Source organism: Rattus rattus, chromosome 3, assembly GCF_011064425.1.
Source record: "Rattus rattus isolate New Zealand chromosome 3, Rrattus_CSIRO_v1, whole genome shotgun sequence".
Taxonomy (NCBI): Eukaryota; Metazoa; Chordata; class Mammalia; order Rodentia; family Muridae; genus Rattus; species Rattus rattus.
In genome coordinates, this window is record NC_046156.1 from 33,394,161 (window position 1) to 33,412,715 (window position 18,555).

The 18,555-nt window shown below is 40.0% G+C and overlaps 1 pseudogene across 1 annotated transcript; it reads left to right on the forward strand.

Annotated features, from left to right (window-relative positions):
* Window positions 1–11,427: 11,427 nt before the first annotated feature.
* Window positions 11,428–13,901, forward strand: LOC116896280 (annotated as a pseudogene). Its single transcript, XR_004387322.1, has one exon. The product of XR_004387322.1 is annotated as a heat shock protein HSP 90-beta-like (transcript).
* The last annotated feature ends 4,654 nt before the right edge of the window (window positions 13,902–18,555 follow it).

Below are 18,555 nucleotides of genomic sequence, written 5' to 3' on the forward strand. Positions count from 1 at the left end.
TCCATGTCCTGCTTGCTTGTGTGTGCTTGTGTTCTCCAAGCAGTTCTCTCTTTTTATCCTATAAAACTTCTGTGCATAGTTCATCTCCTGCAAAGCACAGGTCCAGTCTCTTATTTTACATCTCAATTCAGTCATTTACTCCAGGTGTCCTTTTGTCTTATGAATAGCTCCTATGACCTCAGCCCTTTGATTTTTTTTTTAGATTTATTTATATTATGTATGTGAGGGAGCACACTGTTGATGTCTTCAGATACACGAGAAGAGGTCATCGGATCCCATTATAAGTGGTTTTAAGCCACCATGTGGTTGCTGGACATTGAACTCAGGATCTCTGAAAGACCAGTCAGTGTTCTTAACCACTGAGCCATCTCTCCAGTGCTCTCCTCAGATTCCTAAAAGACAGCAAGCATACATTTTTTTCTTAACATAACAAAAGAATTCAGAGATCTGTCTGCCTTTGTCAAACACGAATAAGCTAGTTGGGTGGGACTCAACTCTGAAATTACCATTTCTACCACATTTGTGGTAACCTTATGCAGCCCTCAGCTGACCTTAAACTCAGGAATCTGCCTGCCTTTGTATCTGTCTGAAAGGCTGGCTCATTGTGTAGCTGCCTTTCTTCCTTTAGATTTAAGAGTTCTCTCATAATTCATATTGCATTCTTATATGTTGCATAGTTGCATATATATATATATTTATATGTATTTAGAGCTCTCCTGAAGGTCCATTTTGCTGAGACACAACCACACCCTCAACTCCTACACTCCTGTTGTTTCTAATTACCATGGAGTCATTAGGGAGGACATTCCTCACATTCCTCAGAGGAATGTGAATATGCGTACATTATTACATAAACAAGATCTATGCCCACAGCAGCCTTGGACACTCAGAGGAAAACTCATAGCAGCATTTCCTCCAGGTGAGCACTTATCTGACTCTGTTCACTGTGGGTCGTCGGAGAAGGACATTACAAACTGGGTGTAAAACAGTAAGTGTCTGCCAGAATAAAGGAGGCTGGTAGAACAGGTTTAGAGCCAGAGCCCTGGTAGCTAGCACTGATGCATAGCAGGTCATAACTGAGTGTCAGAAAGAATTTACGTAACAGCTGCCTCTCAGGAGTTCTGGCTGTAAATGACATGTCTACTGTCACTACTTTACCCTAAGCTCTCTATAGGCTGACAGGAGATAACTCTTACTTAGAAAAATGAGTATTTCACCTCTCCCACCTGGAGAGCGGCTGAGATGTTAAGTCCATTATGTTCAATTCGTATTGTAGTTTTCAAAGTACTGCAGATGTAACTGTGGGAAACGTCACTCCTACCATTTTAAGGTTATTTTTGTTGAAATGTTGAGGTTACAATTTAATCATGACATTTCTCTCTTCCCTGCCTCCTTCCAAACCTTTTACACTCTCCATCAAATTTATGGCCATTTTTTAAACTAATTTTTATTGCATACATTTTACATGCACATTGTTTGTGTGAGTGTGAGTGAGTGTGAGTGTGTGTGTGTGTGTGTGTGTGTGTGTCTCACAGACAACATAGTGGGGTGGGACTATTGATTGTCTGCCTTTGGAGGTTTGCCCTGGGCCTTGTGGTATCATGAAAGCTAGTTTTCAAGAAAGTGGTATGAATTGGGGAGAAAAACACCAATGAACATATCAAACTAAGTGGAGAAAAGTCCATGAGTCTACAATCCTTAACAAATAACTATAGGCAACTAAGGAACGGTGGGAATAGGAGATGTAGCATTCCCTAGGGAACGACATACTAATAGATTGTCCAGTGCCAAATGGTCACCTCTAAAAATATATGTGTATGTGTACCATTATATGGACTGAACAGGTTATACTTAGGAGCATATATATATATATATATATATGTGTGTGTGTGTGTGTGTGTGTGTGTGTGTGTGTGTGTGTGTGTGTATCCTTACAGATAATCTAATTTAGTTAACTGTGTACTCTTTTGTACGTATTCTGGGCCTTGGAAATAGAAAAGGTGTTCCTCTAGGAGTTCACTTTAGTTAGGGTATTAGTAGACAGTACAAAAATAAGTTTGTCAACATGTATTGACTGTAGAACTACATCTCTGTGTCATAAATTAAAGCTGAAATTATAGTCTTTCAGAGATTGCATTCTATATGACTTGTTCCACTGTTTGTTTATCTTTCCTTTGTTAATTTTGACTTTTTCTGTGAAGTCCAATATCTAAACTGGGAAGAGACAGAAATACAAAATACTGTATTTTCACAGGACACAAATCACTGTGTCTCTGTCTCCACCTGTCTGTCCCTGTCTTTCTGTATTGTCTCTGCACTCTTCCAAACTTCTTGTTTATTAATAATGCTGGGTTTGGGCTCAACTTTCTAAAGTTTGTTTATCAGAAAAGCCACTCGATTCTTAAGCTGAACCAAATTGAATGAATTTTGTTACAACTCCATTGAGTAAAAGATAAAATATGTTTTCACTTATAGGAGGTTACTATTGTTTCTAATTTCTACAGTATTATATGATTATGTGTTGTTCTTTGTTTATATTATAATTCCTTTAATAAACTTTATTGCTGTAAAACAAAATTGGTGGAAAATTAAATATTTGCCTTTTTTTCTAATTTCATCAACATATAAGTAGAAAATAGATATATTGATATCAATATTGATAATATATTGATATACACCACCATATTAAACAAGACAAGATTAAACCAACCACAATTTAAAATGAGTATTAATAATGACAAATGTTTAATAATATATTTGAGGATAATAATATGTAGCAAATAAAATATTTTAACTTATTGTATTTTAGAAAAATTTGCAATGTCACTTAATAGCAGTACTTTGATTTATTAGGATTGAAGATAAGAGAAATTGTAAGATTGAGATGTCTTTTAAATTTATTTTTACTTATACAGCATTCTGCCTACCTGTATGTCTGCCAGAAGAAGGTACCAGATCTCAATCTAGATGATTATGAGCCATCATGTGATTGCTGGGAATTGAGCTCAGACCCCTAGAAGAGCAGACAGTGCTCTTAACCTCTGAGCCATTACTCTAGCCCATGAGATATCTTTAAAATACTGAATTAACTGAACTAAATGAAATATTTTGTGTATTGGCTGGTTTAGTGACACAAGCTAGAATTATCACAGAGAAAGGAGCCTCAGTTAAGGAAGGCCTCCATGAGATCCAGCTGTAAGGCATTTTCTCAATTAGTGATCAAGGGCGCGGGGTGTGAGGTAGCCCATTGTGGGTGGTACCACCTATGGGGTGGTAGTCCTGAGCTCTGTAAGAAAGCAAGCTGAGCAAGCCAGGGGAAGCAAGCCAGTGAGTAACATCCCTCCATGGCCTCTGCATCAGCTCCTGCTTCCTGACCTGCCTGAGTTCCAGTCCTGACTTCCTTTGGTGAGTGCAAACAGCAATGTGGAATTGTAAGCTGAACAAACCCTTTCCTGCCCAGCTTGCTTCTTGGTCATGATGTTTTGTGCAGGAATAGAAACCCTGACTGAGACAATATGTTTTATATTATAGTTTGGAATATTGTTGCATCTTTGACTCCCAAACTAGGCTGAAAATTCCTCTAAAGCTCTTTAATTAACTAACCAACTAACTAATTAATTTTCAGTGTATGAGTGCTTTCTCTTTATATACATCTGCATGAAAGAAGAAGGCATCAGATCCCTTTGTGGAAGGTCTTGATCCATGTGGTTGCTAGGTATTGAATTTAGGATCTTGGAAAGAGCACCCGGTGCTTTTAAACATTGAGCAATTTCAACTAATGGCCACAGACATGTAGGCTTTTATGACCTCTGTGGTTATCTTGTCTAGATCCTTTCTCATGGCCTTTATCAGACTGGAAGGTGCATGTATCTTCTCAGATAATTCCAGCTCAAATCACAATGAGCAGTTTCAACAAAGGGCTATGCGGGTTGTGGTTATCTTGTCTAGATGCGTCTCCATGGTTCTAAAGGCCAAGCTGAAGGCCTATTATTCTGTTTTGTTTTATTTTCATTTTTTTTGTTTGTTTGGTTTTTTTTGTCATTTTGTTTTGTTTTTCCTGAGACAGAGTCTATTACTGGCCTAGAACTTGAAAAGTAGAGTTGGCAAGTGACTTACTTGTTGTTGTAAAATTATAAAAAATGGCTTTTACCCAACTAGGTACCACAGTGCCCCATGATATCTGATAGATATGTTAATCTCAGACAGCAAAGCCTCTCACCCACTTTGCACCATCCCATACCACACTGCTCTCTGAGCCTGGCAACAATTTTTCTACCCATCCAGTTCCCAAGGCGGGCTGCCACCGTGCAAAAATATACATCCTAAATCAGCTCAGTGTCTCAGCCGCCATGTACTCGCTAAAATTTAAATCGCCACAGGAAAGAACACACAACACATTAACTGTTGATCCAATTGATAATTTATAATTGCTCACCTAAACATACAAAGCCCTGTACACATCCATCCCTTAAGAACATTCATAACATCTGTAAAGGTAAAGCATGGAATCTTAACGTCAGCTTCCGTGTCCTCTCCGTGACTATTCTACCGCCTTTTCCTCTCTTCCTCCTCTCCGTTCCAGTCTCTGCTTCCCTCAAACTTTTCTCCCCTCCATCCTTCCTTCTTGTTCAATGGCAGGTCTCATTCTATCTTGTACCTGCCTCACCTGTGACATCATCCCACACTTACTCTTGGAGCAGTTTAAACAAATGAAAGCCCAAAGTTGATTTCTCCACTTCCCTTCCTGTGTCTTCCATGTGTCCAGTCTGTCTTCTAGCCTTTCTACTGATCCTATGCATTGCGTTATATGTGTGATTTGCCTACGCCAGTCTCTTACAGTTGTGCACACATGCTGTTTCTGTGTCTGAAATAAAGGACTGTGTTCTATATTTACTGAACAACACGGAAGAAAATGGTACAAGAAAGACGTGAGGACTTTTTGTTTTTTAACAGAAATCCTTTACAGAGTTTTACAATTTTAAAAAGTTGTTTCAATGACTCCAGCTCACTCACGACAGCATTCAGGACTGAAAACAGGTATCAACCTATGTGCACATGTTCTGTCTGGCATTTATGAAATAATTACCGTCTAATCTCTTTCTCTTTGCTGCTCTGGTAAATGACTTCCAAAACACACACGCACACACATGCTATTCTAGGTCAGGCACATGGAAAGGGACATAAATTAAAGCGAAAGCTATGCATTTATCTTGAGTAGTAAAGGTTCATCTCTCTCTCTCTCTCTTTCTCTCTCTCTCTCTCTCTCTCATGCACACACACACACACACTAAGGTGTAGTTAAGTTGGTTGCATTCTTCTTTTAAAGGTAAGTAAAGCTTTAAGAGGATAATCATATCATAAGCTAACATGTTAAGAACATAGTCTTAACTCTAAAGGCATGTTATTAACTTGGTTGCGAGTCTGGCAAAAATTAGGCTTTTTGGTGTCAAAAGATAGTTTCAGGAAAAAGCATCATCACACCCCAGTCAATGACTATGTGAAAGTGATATTCTAATTCACTGCTTTAGCAGACCTACTTCACAATTTTCTTTGGAGGTTAAAACAAGAAAAGCACAATCCAGATGTGACACATGCCTTTAATCCAAGCCCTCGGGAAACAGAGGCATACAGGTCTTGAGTTTGATTTCAGCCTGGTCTACAGAGCAAATTCCAGAACAGACAGGACTATGCAGAAAAAATTCTGTCTCAAACAAACAAACAAACAAATAGTCCCCAAGCCAAAAAACAAACCTAAACAAACAAATAAAGCACTTGGCAACTTTTTAGAATAATTTTCATTTTAATTATAATATTTAGTGTGAAAGTCCACAGGCTTTCCTGTTCAGAACACGAAGCTAATATTGGTGGACTCAAACCCTGATATGTACTTTGCTCACATGTCAGTTACTTGCATGTCCAATTTAAGTTTCATTCTACTTAAAAGATTTAGTAGAGTGACTTTTATTGCAATAGTATTTGATTTAAATTTAATTGTTAAGACACTGGTCTATTACTTGGCCTATTTGGGCTTCCAGTGATATAAGAATTCACCATGTCACTGCGGCCTAGCACCAAGAAGCAGGCATGACAACAGGAACTGGAAGCTGGGGCCTCACTTCTTCAACTGCAATCACAAAGCTGACAGAGTGAACTGAAAAATGGAGTCTTCAAAGTCTCAAAGCCAATTCTCAGTGATAGAATTCTTCCTGCAACTTACCTTTCCTAAACTTACCTAAATAGTGCCACCTACTGGGGACCAAATATTAAAATGGCTGAGATTATGGGAGATGGACCATCTATGAAGTATAAAATCAAACTTCAATTTCCAACCTTAATTTCCCTTTGCTGTAATAGTTATCACATTCATAAATTCCCGAGATTTAGACAAATCCTTGAGGGGGTGGCGGCATTGTTGTACCTGCTAAAAATAGTTTTTATCAAATTTATTTTTTTCCTCCATCTTTATTAAATTGGGTATTTTTTATTTACATTTCAATTGTTATTCTCTTTCCCAGTCTCCAGGCCAACATCCCCCTAACCCCTCCCCCTCCACTTCTATATGGGTGTTCCCCTCCCTATCCTCCCCCCCATTACCGCCCTCCCCCCAACAATCATGTTCACTGGGGGTTCAGTCTTGACAGGATCAAGGGTTTCCCCTACCACTGGTGCTCTTACTAGGATATTCATTGCTACCTATGAGGTTGGAGCCCAGGGTCAGTCCATGTATAGTCTTTGGGTACTGGCTTAGTCCCTGGAAGCTCTGGTTCGTTGGCGCTGTTGTTCATATGTGGTCTCAAGTCCCTTCAAGCTCTTTCAGTCCTTTCTCTGAATCCTTCAACGGGTGTCCTGTTCTCAGTTCAGTGGTTTGCTGCTGGCATTCGCCTATGTATTTGCCATATTCTGGTTGTGTCTCTCAGGAGAGATCTATATCTGGTTCCTGTCAGCCTGCACTTCTTTGCTTCATCCATCTTATCTAGCTTGGTGGCTGAATATGTATGGGCCACATGTGGTGCAGGCTCTGAATGGGTGTTCCTTCAGCCTCGGGTCTAAACTTTGCCTCCCTATTCCCTGCCAAGGGTATTCTTGTTCCCCTTTTAAAGAAGGAATGAAGCATTCGAATTTTGGTCATCCTTCTTGAGTTTCCTCTGTTCTGTGCATTTAGGGTAATTAGAGCATTTTGGGCTAATATCTACTTATCAATGAGTATGTACCATGTGTGTTTTTCTGTGATTGGGTTACCTCACTCAGGATGATATTTTCCTGTTCCATCCATTTGCATATGAATTTCATAAAGTCATTGTTTTTGATAGCTGAGTAGTATTCCATCGTGTAGATGTACCACATTATCTGTATCTATTCCTCTGTCGAAGGGCATCTGGGTTCTTTCCAGCTTCTGGCTATTGTAAATAAGGGTGCTAGAAACATAGGACTTTTATCATGAAAGGGTATTGAATTTTGTCAAATGCTTTCTCAGCATCTAATGAAATGATCACGTGGTTTTTATCTTTCAGTCTGTTTGTATAGTGGATTAAGTTGATGATTTTCCATATATTAAGCCATCCCTGCATCCCTGGGATGAAGCCTACTTGATCATGATGGATGATTGTTTTGATGAGCTCTTGGATTCAGTTTGCAAGAATTTTATTGAGGATCTTTGCATTGATATTCATAAGGGAAATTGGTCTGAAGTTCTCTCTTTTTGTTGAGTCTTTGTGTGGTTTAGGTATAAGAGTAATTGCGACTTCACAGAAGGAATTCGATAGCACTCCATCTGTTTCAATTTTGTGGAATAGTTTGGATAGTATTTGTATGAGTTTCTATGAAGGTCTGATAGAATTCTACAATGAACTGATCTGGACCTGGGCTCTTTTTGGTTGGGAGAACTTTAATGACTGCTTCTCTTTCTTTAGGACTTATGAGGTTGTTTAAATGGTTTATTTCTTCCCGATTTAACTTCAGTACCTGGTATCTGTCTAGGAAATTTTCCATTTCCTCCAGATTTTCAAGTTTTGTTGAATATAGGCTTTTGTAGTAGGGCCTGATGATTTTTTGAATTTCCTCTGACTCTGTTGTTATGTCTCCCTTTTCATTTCTGATTTTGTTAATTTGGACACACTCTCTGTGTCCTCTTGTTAGTCTGGCTAAAGGTTGGTCTATCTTGGTGATTTTCTCAAAGAACCAGCTTTTGGTTTTGTTGATTCTTTGTATAGTCCTTTTTGTTTCTACTTAGTTGATTTCAGCTCTGAATTTGATTATTTCCTGCCTTCTACTCCTCCTGGGTGTGTTTGCTTCTTTTTGTTCTAGAGCTTTTAGATGTGCTGTCAAGCTGCTGATATATGCTCTCTCCTGTTTCTTTCTGCAGGCAATGAGAGCTATCAGTTTTCCTCTTAGCACAGCTTTCATTGCATCCCATAAGTTTGGGTATGTTGTACCTTCATTTTCATTATATTCTAAGAAGTCTTTAATTTCTTTCTTTATTTCTTCCTTGACCAGGTTATCATTGAGTAGAGCATTGTTCAACTTCCATGTATATGTGAGCGTTCTTTCTGTATTGTTATTGAAGACCAGCTTTAGCCCATGGTGGTCTGATAGGAAACATGGAATTATTTCTATCTTTCTGTATCTGTTGAGGCCTGTTTTATTACTGATTATATGGTCAATTTTGGAGAAAGTATCATGAGGTGCTGAGAAGAAGGTATATCCTTTTGTTTTAGGAGAGAATGTTCTATAAACATCTGTTAAATCTATTTGGTTCATGAATTCTGTTAGTCTGCCTATGTCTCTGTTAAATTTCTGGATCCCTGATCCGTCCATTGATGAGAGTGGGTGTTGAAATCTCCTAGTATTATTGTGTGAGATGCAATGTGTTCTTTGAGCTTTAATAAGGTTTCTTTTATGTATGTAGGTGCCCTTGTATTTGGAGCATAGATATTTAGGATTGAGAGTTCATCTTGGTGGATTTTTCCTTTGATGAATATGAAGTGTCCTTCCTTATCTTTTTTGATGACTTTTGGTTGAAAATCGATTTTATTTGATATTAGAATGGCTACTCCAGCTTGCTTCTTCAGACCATTCGCTTGGAAAGTTGTTTTCCAGCGTTTTACGCTAAGGTAGTGTCTGTCTTTGTCTCTGAGGTGTGTTTCCTGTAGGCAGCAAACTGTTGGATCGTCATTTCGTTTCCAGTTTGTTAATCTGTGTCTTTTTTTGGGTAATTGAGTCCATTGATGCTGAGAGATATTAAGGAATAGTGATTATTGCTTCCTGATATATTTGAGTTTGGATGTGAGGTTATGTTTGTGTGTTGTCTTCTCTTTGTTTTGTTGCAAAATGATTAGTTTCATGCTTTTTCTATGGTGTAGCTTGCCTCCTTTTGGACTTTACCATTTATTATCCTTTGTAGGGTTGGATTTGTAGAAAGATATTGTGTAACTTTGGTTTTGTCATTGAATATCTTGGTTTCTCCATCTATGTTAATTGAGAGTTTTGCTGGATACAGTAACCTGGGCTGGCATTTGTGTTCTCTTAGGGTCTGTATAACATCTGTCCAGGAACCTCTGGCTTTCATAGTCTCTGGTGAGAAATCTGGTGTAATTCTGATAGGTCTGCCTTTATATGTTACTTGACCTTTTTCCCTTACTGCTTTTAATATTCCTTCTTTGTTTCCTGCATTTGGTGTTTTGACTATTATGTGATGGGAGGAGTTTCTTTTCTGGTCCAATCTACTTGGAGTTCTGTAGGCTTCTTGTATGTTTATAGGCATCTCTTTCTTTAGGTTAGGGAAGTTTTCTTCTATGATTTTGTTCAAGATATTTACTGGTCCTTTGAGTTGGGAGTTTTCACTCTCTTCTATATCTATTATCCTTAAGTTTGATCTTCTCATTGTGTCCTTAGTTTCCTGTATGTTTTGGGCCAGTAGCTTTTTCCATTTTACAATATCTTTGATAGTTGTGTTGATGATTTCTATGGAATCTTTTGCTCCTGAGATTCTCTCTTCTATCTCTTGCATTCTGTTGGTGATGCTTGTATCTATGGCTCCTTGTCTCTTCCTTTGGTTTTCTATATCCAGGGTTGTCTCCCTTTGTGCTTTCTTTATTGCTTCTATTTCCATTTTTAATTCCTTCACCTCTTTGATTGTGTTTTCCTGTAATTCTTTCAGGGATTTTTGCATTTCCTCTCTATAGGCTTCTGCTTGTTTATTTGTGTTTTCCTGCATTTCTCTAAGGGAGTTCTTTATGTCTTTCTTGAAGTCCTCCATCATCATGATCAAATGTGAATTTAAATCTAGATCTTGCTTTTCTGGTGTGTTTGGATATTCAGTGTTTGCTTTGGTAGGAGAATTGGGCTCTGATGATGCCATGTATTCTTGGTTTCTTTTGCTTGGCTGCCTGCACTTGCCTCTTGCCATCACATTGTCTATGGTGTTACCTTGTTCTGCTATTTCTGGCAGTGGTTTGACCATCATGTAGGCCTGTGTGTCAGGAGTGCTGTAGACCTGTTTTCCTGTTCTCTTTCAGCCAGTTATGGGAACAGAATATTCTGCTTTCAGTCATGTAGTCGATCCTGTCTACTGGTCTTCAGGTATTCCTGTTGGCATGTGTCCTGAGTCCACCAGGCAGATCACTTGGTGCAGAAAGTTGGTCTTACCTCTGGTCTTGGGCCTGGAGTCACCTCTCAGAGCCAGGTTTCAGCTCTCTCTGAGGGCAGCAACCAGAAGAGCCTGCCCCACCTTCACTCAGGACCCTGTGCACAGGGGGCCCAGATGGCACTAGGCTTTTTCCTCTAGAGTCAGAAATGCGGGCAGAGAGTAGTCTCCTCTGGGTTCCCAGGCGTGTCTGCCCCTCTGAAGGTCTAGCTCTCCCTCCCACTGGATTTGGGCGCAGGGAGTTGTTTGACTGGGTCCCTTCAGATCTGGTTGGCTGTCTGTACTGCAGCATTGAGTGCCCCTATCTTCCTGTTCCCAGAGGCCATCTACAGTTTCCTCTTGGGCCAGGGATGTGGGCAGGGGTGGGCAGTACTGGCGGTCTGTCCTGCCCTGCAGTCTCAGGAGTGCCTACCTGTCTGGGTGCTGAGCTCTCAATTCCATGGGTTTGGGGGCAGGGAGTCAAATTTATTTTGAAGTAATTAGCATTACTAGTACTTCTACTACTACTACTACTACTACTACTACTACTACTATTTCTCTCTCTCATAAACATAAACACACACACACACACACACACACACACACACACACGTGCACACACACACACACACAGTTACTCAGTGACTGAATTCATTTATACTGGGATTTGTCAAAAATAGTAGAATATACTTTTTTCTTTAATTATACCATGTTGTATATAATATTTTTTATTTATAGTAAATGTTCTAAGGAAATACTGGCTAACTTCTTATTTTATTAAAAGTATGTGACTCGAGCTCTCTTGAGTCACCCCCACGCAGCCTAGGCTTGCCGTGCGAGTCGGACGTGGTCCAGGCCCACCCTGCTCTGTACTACTACTTGGCTTTCTCGTCAAGATGCCTGAGAAAGTGCACCATGGAGAGGAAGAGGTGGATACCTTCGCCTTTCAGCCAGAAATTGCCCAGCTGATGTCCCTCATCATCAACACTTTCTACTCAAACAAAGAGATTTTCCTCCACGAGTTGATCTCTAATGCTTCTGATGCCCTGGACAAGTTTCAGTATGAGAGCCTGACTGACCCTTCCAAGTTAGACAGCAGGAAAGAGCTGAAGGTTGACATCATCCCCAACCCTCAGGAATGCACGCTGACTTTGGTGGACACAGGCATTGGCATGACCAAGGCTGACCTCATAAATAACTTGGGAACCATTGCTAAGTCTGGTACAAAGGCGTTCATGGAGGCTGGTGCAGACATCTCCATGATTGGGCAGTTTGGTGTCAGCTTCTACTCTGCCTATCTAGTGGCAGAGAAAGTGGTTGTGATCACAAAGCACAACGATGACGAGCAGTGTGCCTGGGAGTCTTCTGATGGTGGATCCTTCACCATCTGCTCAGACCATAGTGAGCCCATTGGCCGGGATACCAAAGTGATCCTTCACCTCAAAGAAGACCAGACAGAGTACTTATAGGAGAGGAGGGTCAAGGAAGTGGTGAAGAAACACTTGCAGTTCATAGGCTATCCCATCACCCTCTACCTGGAGAAGGAACGAGAGAAGGAGATCAGTGATGATGAGGCAGAGGAAGAGAAAGGGGAGAAGGAAGAGGAAGATAAGGAGGATGAAGAGAAGCCTAAGATTGAGGATGTGGGATCTGAGGAGATGACAGCAGCAAAGATAAGAAAAAGAAAACAAAGAAGATCAACGAGAAGTACATTGACCAGGAAGAGCTGAATAAGATGAAGCCCATCTGGACCAGAAATCCTGATGACATCACTCAAGAGGAATATGGTGAATTCTATAAGAGCCTCACCAATGCCTGGGAAGACCACTTGGCAGTCAAGCACTTCTCTGTAGAAGGGCAGTTGGAATTCAGGGCATTGCTCTTCATTCCCCGGCGAGCTCCCTTTGACCTCTTTGAGAACAAAAAGAAGAACAACATCAAATTGTATATCCGTCGTGTGTTCATCATGGACAGCTGTGATGAGCTGATACCTGAGTACCTCAACTTCATCAATGGTGTGGTTGATTCCGAGGACTTGCCTCTGAACATCTCCCGAGAAATGCTCCAGCAGAACAAGATCCTGAATGTCATCCGCAAGAACATTGTGAACTCTTCTCTGAGTTGGCTGAAGACAAAGAGAACTACAAGAAATTTTATGAGGCATTCTCCAAGAATTTAAAGCTTGGAATCCATGAGGATTCTACTAACCATCGCCGCCTCTCTGAGCTCCTTTGCGACCATACCTCTCAGTCTGGAGATGAGATGACTTCCCTGTTAGAGTATGTGTCTCGCATGAAGGAGACACTGAAGTCCATCTACTATATCACTGGTGAGAGCAAAGAGCACGTGGCCAACTCTGCCTTCGTGGAGTATGTGTGGAAATGGGGCTTTGAGGTAGTATACATGACTGAGCCCATTGATGAGTACTGCGTGCAGCAGCTCAAGGAGTTTGATGGCAAGAGCCTGGTCTCCATGACCAAGGAGGGCATGGAGCTACCAGAGGATGAGGAAGAGAAGAAGAAAATGGAGGAGAGCAAGGCAAAGTTTGAGAATCTCTGCAAGCTCTTGAAGGAGATCTTGGACAAGAAGGTTGAAAAAGTGACTATCTCCAATAGGCTTGTGTCTTCACCCTGCTGCATTGTGACAAGCACCTATGGCTGGACAGTCAACATGGAACGGATCATGAAGGCTCAGGAACTGTGAGACAATTCTACAATGGGTTACATGATGGCCAAGAAACACCTAGAGATCAACCCTGACCACCCCATTGTGGAGACTCTGTGGTAGAAGGCTGAGGCAGACAAAAACAACAAAGTTGTCAAAGACCTGGTGGTGCTGCTGTTTGAAACTGCTCTGCTCTCCTCTGGCTTCTCACTTGAGGACCCCCAAACCCACTCCAACCGCATCTACCACATGATTAAACTAGGCCTGGGCATTGATGAAGATGAGGTCACTGCAGAAGAGCCCAGTGCTGCTGTTCCTGATGAGATCCTCCCACTAGAGGGTGATGAGGATGTCTCTCGCATGGAAGAAGTGGACTAAAGGCTCCTGGGAAGCCCCTGCCTTCTGTATAGTATCCCTGTGGCTCCCCCAACAGCCTTGACTGGCCCTGACCCACCTGGCTCTCTGCTCATGTCTACAAGAATCTCTTCTATCCTGTCCTTGTGCCTTAAGGCAGGGAGATCCCCTCCCACAGAATAGCAGGGTTGGGTGTTGTGTATTATGGTTTTTTGTTTGTTTTATTTTGTTCTGAAATTAAAAGTATGCAAAATAAAAAAAAGTATGTGACACCAGAGCCTACATGGTTAATCACAGGGATGCAAGTGGAACTTTTAAGGTAGTTTTTTTTTTTTTTTTTGGTTTTTGGTTTTTGGTTTTTTTTTTTGTTTTGTTTAAAAAACATTCAGTCTTTCAATGTCTTGTTGTCATAGAAATGCAACATTCTAATTTTGTCATATACACAGTGGCAATTCTGTATACAATGATGCAAAGTATCCCTTTAATAAGAGTTAGCAAGTACTCTGGGCTTGTGTCTGGTTAACTTTAATTAGTTAACACAGATATTTTCAGACCTGATTTGTTAAAATGTAACAAGTAGGCAGTTACTTACATAGTGCGTTATGCCGAATTTACATGGACACCAGGAAAGCATATTAGAATACAGTTTAGTGAAATAAGATAATGGAGAAATTTTAGAAAACCTTGTCAAGAGCAAATTGTCAGTTTCCAAAAGAAACATGTATCGTATATAATTCTCATTTCTGCAATGATTTTAAAATTCATCAAAGAATTCCATAATGGGCCTAAGTTCTATAAACAAATAATGTATGTCATGCTTTTCCTTCCTTTTTTTCATATCAAATGTCATTCCTTTCCCTGGTCTCCTGTCCATAAGCCATCCCCTTCCCCCTGCATCTATGAGGGTGTTCCCCTACCCATCCACCCACACCTTCCTGCCATCCTGCCCTGACATTCCCCTACACTGGGGCATCGAGCCTTGGCAGGACCAAGGGTTTCTCATTGCATTGATACCCAACAAGGCCATCCTCTGCTACATATGCAGCTGGAGCCATGGGTCTGTCCATGTGTACTCTTTGGATGGTGGTTTAGTCCCTGGGAGCTCTGGTTGGTTGGTATTGTTGTTCTTATGGGGTTGTAAATCCCTTCAGCTCCTTTAATCCTTTCTCTAACTGCTCCATTGGGGACCCCATTCTCAGTGCAATGGTTGGCTGCGAGCATTCACCTCTGTATTTGTCATGTTGAGCCTCTCAGGAGACAGCTATATCAGGGGCTCCTGTCAGCATGCACTTCTTGGCATAAGCAATATCGTCCGGGTTTGCTGGCTGTATGTATATGAGTTGGATCCCCATGTGGGGCATTCTCTAAATGGCCTTTACTTCAGTCTCTGTTCCAAATTTTGTCTCCGTATTTCCTCCTGTGAATATTTTTGTTCCTCCTTCTAAGGACTGAAGCATCTGCATTTTGATTGTCCTTCTCCTTGAGTTTCATGTAGTCTGTGGATTGTATCCTGGCTTTTGGACTAATATCCACTTATCACTGAAGGCATACCATGTGATTTGTGGTGATTGGGTTACCTCACTTAGGATGATATTTTCTAGTACCACCCATTTGCCTAAGAATATCATGTAGTCATTGTTTTTAATAGCTGAGTAGTACTCCATTGTGTACATGCACCACATTTTCTGTATCCATTCCTCTGTTGAAGGACATCTGGGTTCTAATTTATAATAATAAATATGGCTGCTATGAACATAGTAGAGCATGTGTTCTTGTTATATATTGGAGCATCTTTTGGGTATATGCCTAGGAGTAACTGGGTCCTCATGTATTACTATGTCCAATTTTCTGAGGAAACTCCAGACTGGTTTCCAGAGTGATTGTACCAGCTTGCAATCCCACCAACAATGGAGGAGTGTTCCTCTTTCTCCATATCCCCGCCAGCATCTGCTCTCACCTGAGTTTTTGATCTCAGCCATTCTGACTGGTGTGATGTGGAATCTCAGGGTTGTTTTGATTTGCATTTCCCTAATGACAAAGGATGTTGAACATTTCTTTGGTGCTTCTTAGTCATTCGATATTCCTTAGTTGACAATTCTTTGCATAGCTCTTTACCCCATGTTTTAATCGGGTTATTTGATTCTCTGGAGTCTATCTTCTTGAGTTCTTTGTATATATTGGATATTAGCCCTCTATCAGATATAGGATTGGTAAAGATCTTTTCCCAGTCTGTTGGTTGCTATTATGTCCTATTGACAGTGTCCTTTCCCTTAAGTCAGTCATCTGAATCTGCAAGGGGAAGGGGATGGCTTATGGACAGGAGACCAGGGAAAGGAATGACATTTGATATGAAAAAAAAAGAAGGAAAAGCATGACATACATTATTTGTTTATAGAACTTAGGCCCATTATGGAATTCTTTGATGAATTACTTATCTGTTAATGAGAGGTGCTCTGAGATTGAACTTATTACCTCATAGTAGAATGCACTGAGCCATATCTCTCTCAGCCTCATGGAGCTAGCACCTACTCTACCATGGAACTCAGTGAGCTACATCTCTTGCATCTCACTAAGTTGCTCTCACTGGCCTTGAAATCATGCTGGAACCCAGGTGTACCTTGATCATGTAATTTTCCTACTGAAGCATTGATCAGAATTCAACTAAGTCTGAATATCTTAGCAAAATTCTTGCTCCCTATCATGTATATTATAAAAACTCTATAAATATTTCTTCAGTTAATAAGTAAGGGTAAATGGAATATTCTAGACTATAAGTCTAAGAAACAAGTATTCAGAAAAATCCAGATTTATATATAAATAAATATATATATATATATATGTAAGATGAAAATAATTGCTCCTTATGAAGCTAAATATATTTATGTTTTTTTTAGAAAAACTAAAAGAATAATGTTTTTTAGCCACATTACTGACAAATATTCAATATCTAAGTTAACTTGCATTTGACAGAACATGGAGTTTTCAATCTGTAAACAGCTCCATGCTAAGTAGAAGCTGTGGTGATAATAAAAACAATGTTTAGGATTCCTGTAGCATTTCAGCCATGTGCTAAAAATATGATTGTTGTAGTACAACTAAACTTAACATTGAGTCCTGCCATCTATCAGCAGAACACAGCAAGAAGAATATATATATATATATATATATATATATATATATATATATATATATATATACTCACTGTGAGACTCAACAACTTTTAGGCATCTATCTAAACATTTTATTCTGTAGCCCAGACTATTCTGGCCTTTCTATGTCTCTCAGGTTGGCATTGAACTCGCACTGATCCTCCTATATCAGCTTACCAAGTAATGAGATTACCACCATGCATTACCACACAAGTTCTACACAGTGTTTGAGATCGAATATATAAACTGGATAAACACTGTAGTATTGTAGCCATATTGCTAGCCTAGATCTTTTAAAATAATAAAGTTTTGGTTGGATTTTTCTCTATTACGATAAAAGTCTGTAGTATAAAAAAATAAGTAGAATGTTGTCATAAAGTAGAAAAATGATTGGGAGTTTCAAGTAATCGTAGATTTGAACCAAAACCTCTCTGTTTCATTATAGTAAGTTTATTTAAAGAGAGATTGAAAGAAAACTTTTATGGAGACATAGGCCGAATGATACTTTATGTTGGGCTCTTATTCTACTTAAATTTATTCTTTAAAGGAAGGAAAGACCAAAAAGAAGCAAGCTTAAGGTAGGAATGATCTGTGTGCTAGAAACTATGGTCTTCCATGGATGTACGCAAATCCTGTATAATATAACTGATACACACAGTGTTTAATAGCCCATAAATTTGCTAAGTCATATTTTAAATGCTAAACATAGAAAACAAATCCAACCCTTATCTTACAGACTTGAGAATAACTAGATGCCTACCTGGTCACAAAATGATGAGAGAAGCTTGTGACTTCATCCTCCTAATCCTTAAGTAATCACCTTGAGAGAATACCAGAAAAGTTTTTAAATAGTTCTCTTTGGACTCGTAAGCACAGAAAGTAATATTCCAAATGGAACAATAGGCAACTTCTCAATATCTTTTCCCACTGTGCTGCTGCTGAAACCTGGCTGACTCCCACATGCCGGAATTTCCTGTAGACCTTTGAAGAACAAGTTTGCTCATTGTTCCACATCAGCTTCTTCAAACAGTGCCATAGTTGATATACAGCACACAACTCTGCCACTCCTTAATCCTCCCAACTCTGTCACCTTCATGATGAATGAATCCTTCCTTGTATTTAATAAAAGGTTTGGTTTGTGGTTTATAGTCTTTTTTCCCTCTCAATTTCTCTCACATTTTCCTAGGGAAGCTGACTGTGCATATTGCTGTAATCTTCAGGTCCTGCCTTCCATCTTTGCTTTGGTTTAGCACATATTCCTGAGTCAGTGCTAGCACCTTGGTGGGTCTTACCAACAAGCTCCTAGATCATGACTATTCCCATCAAGCCAACTTCTCCACTCATGAAGGGCCTTCATCATCATCATTTCCTCAACCCTTGCTTTTAAATCTAAACTTCTTAGTCTCCTGCCTGCATTACTTTCTTCTCTGTGCTTTGGACACACAAGGTTCATAATCTCCATACTTTATCCTAAGCCCTTTCTCCCTCTATTTCTCCTCTCTGAAAACCCATGTGATTGTTGACACAAAAGGGCAAAATGCTTTCCTCAGACCCAACAGAGCATACTTGCTTACCTGCTGCACCTCCTTCCAGCTTTAACAAATGCCAAGATAGTCTTCCCATGCTCATCTTACTCTGTGTAGAGCTTACTTTAGTTATACCAGGAATCTGCTTTTCCCTCTGGTGCCATTCATCCTCTTTACCACTGTCTCCTTTCTCTTTTACAAAAGGATCTAGGGCCCGAGTCTGAGGCCAGTTGTTTCTGTA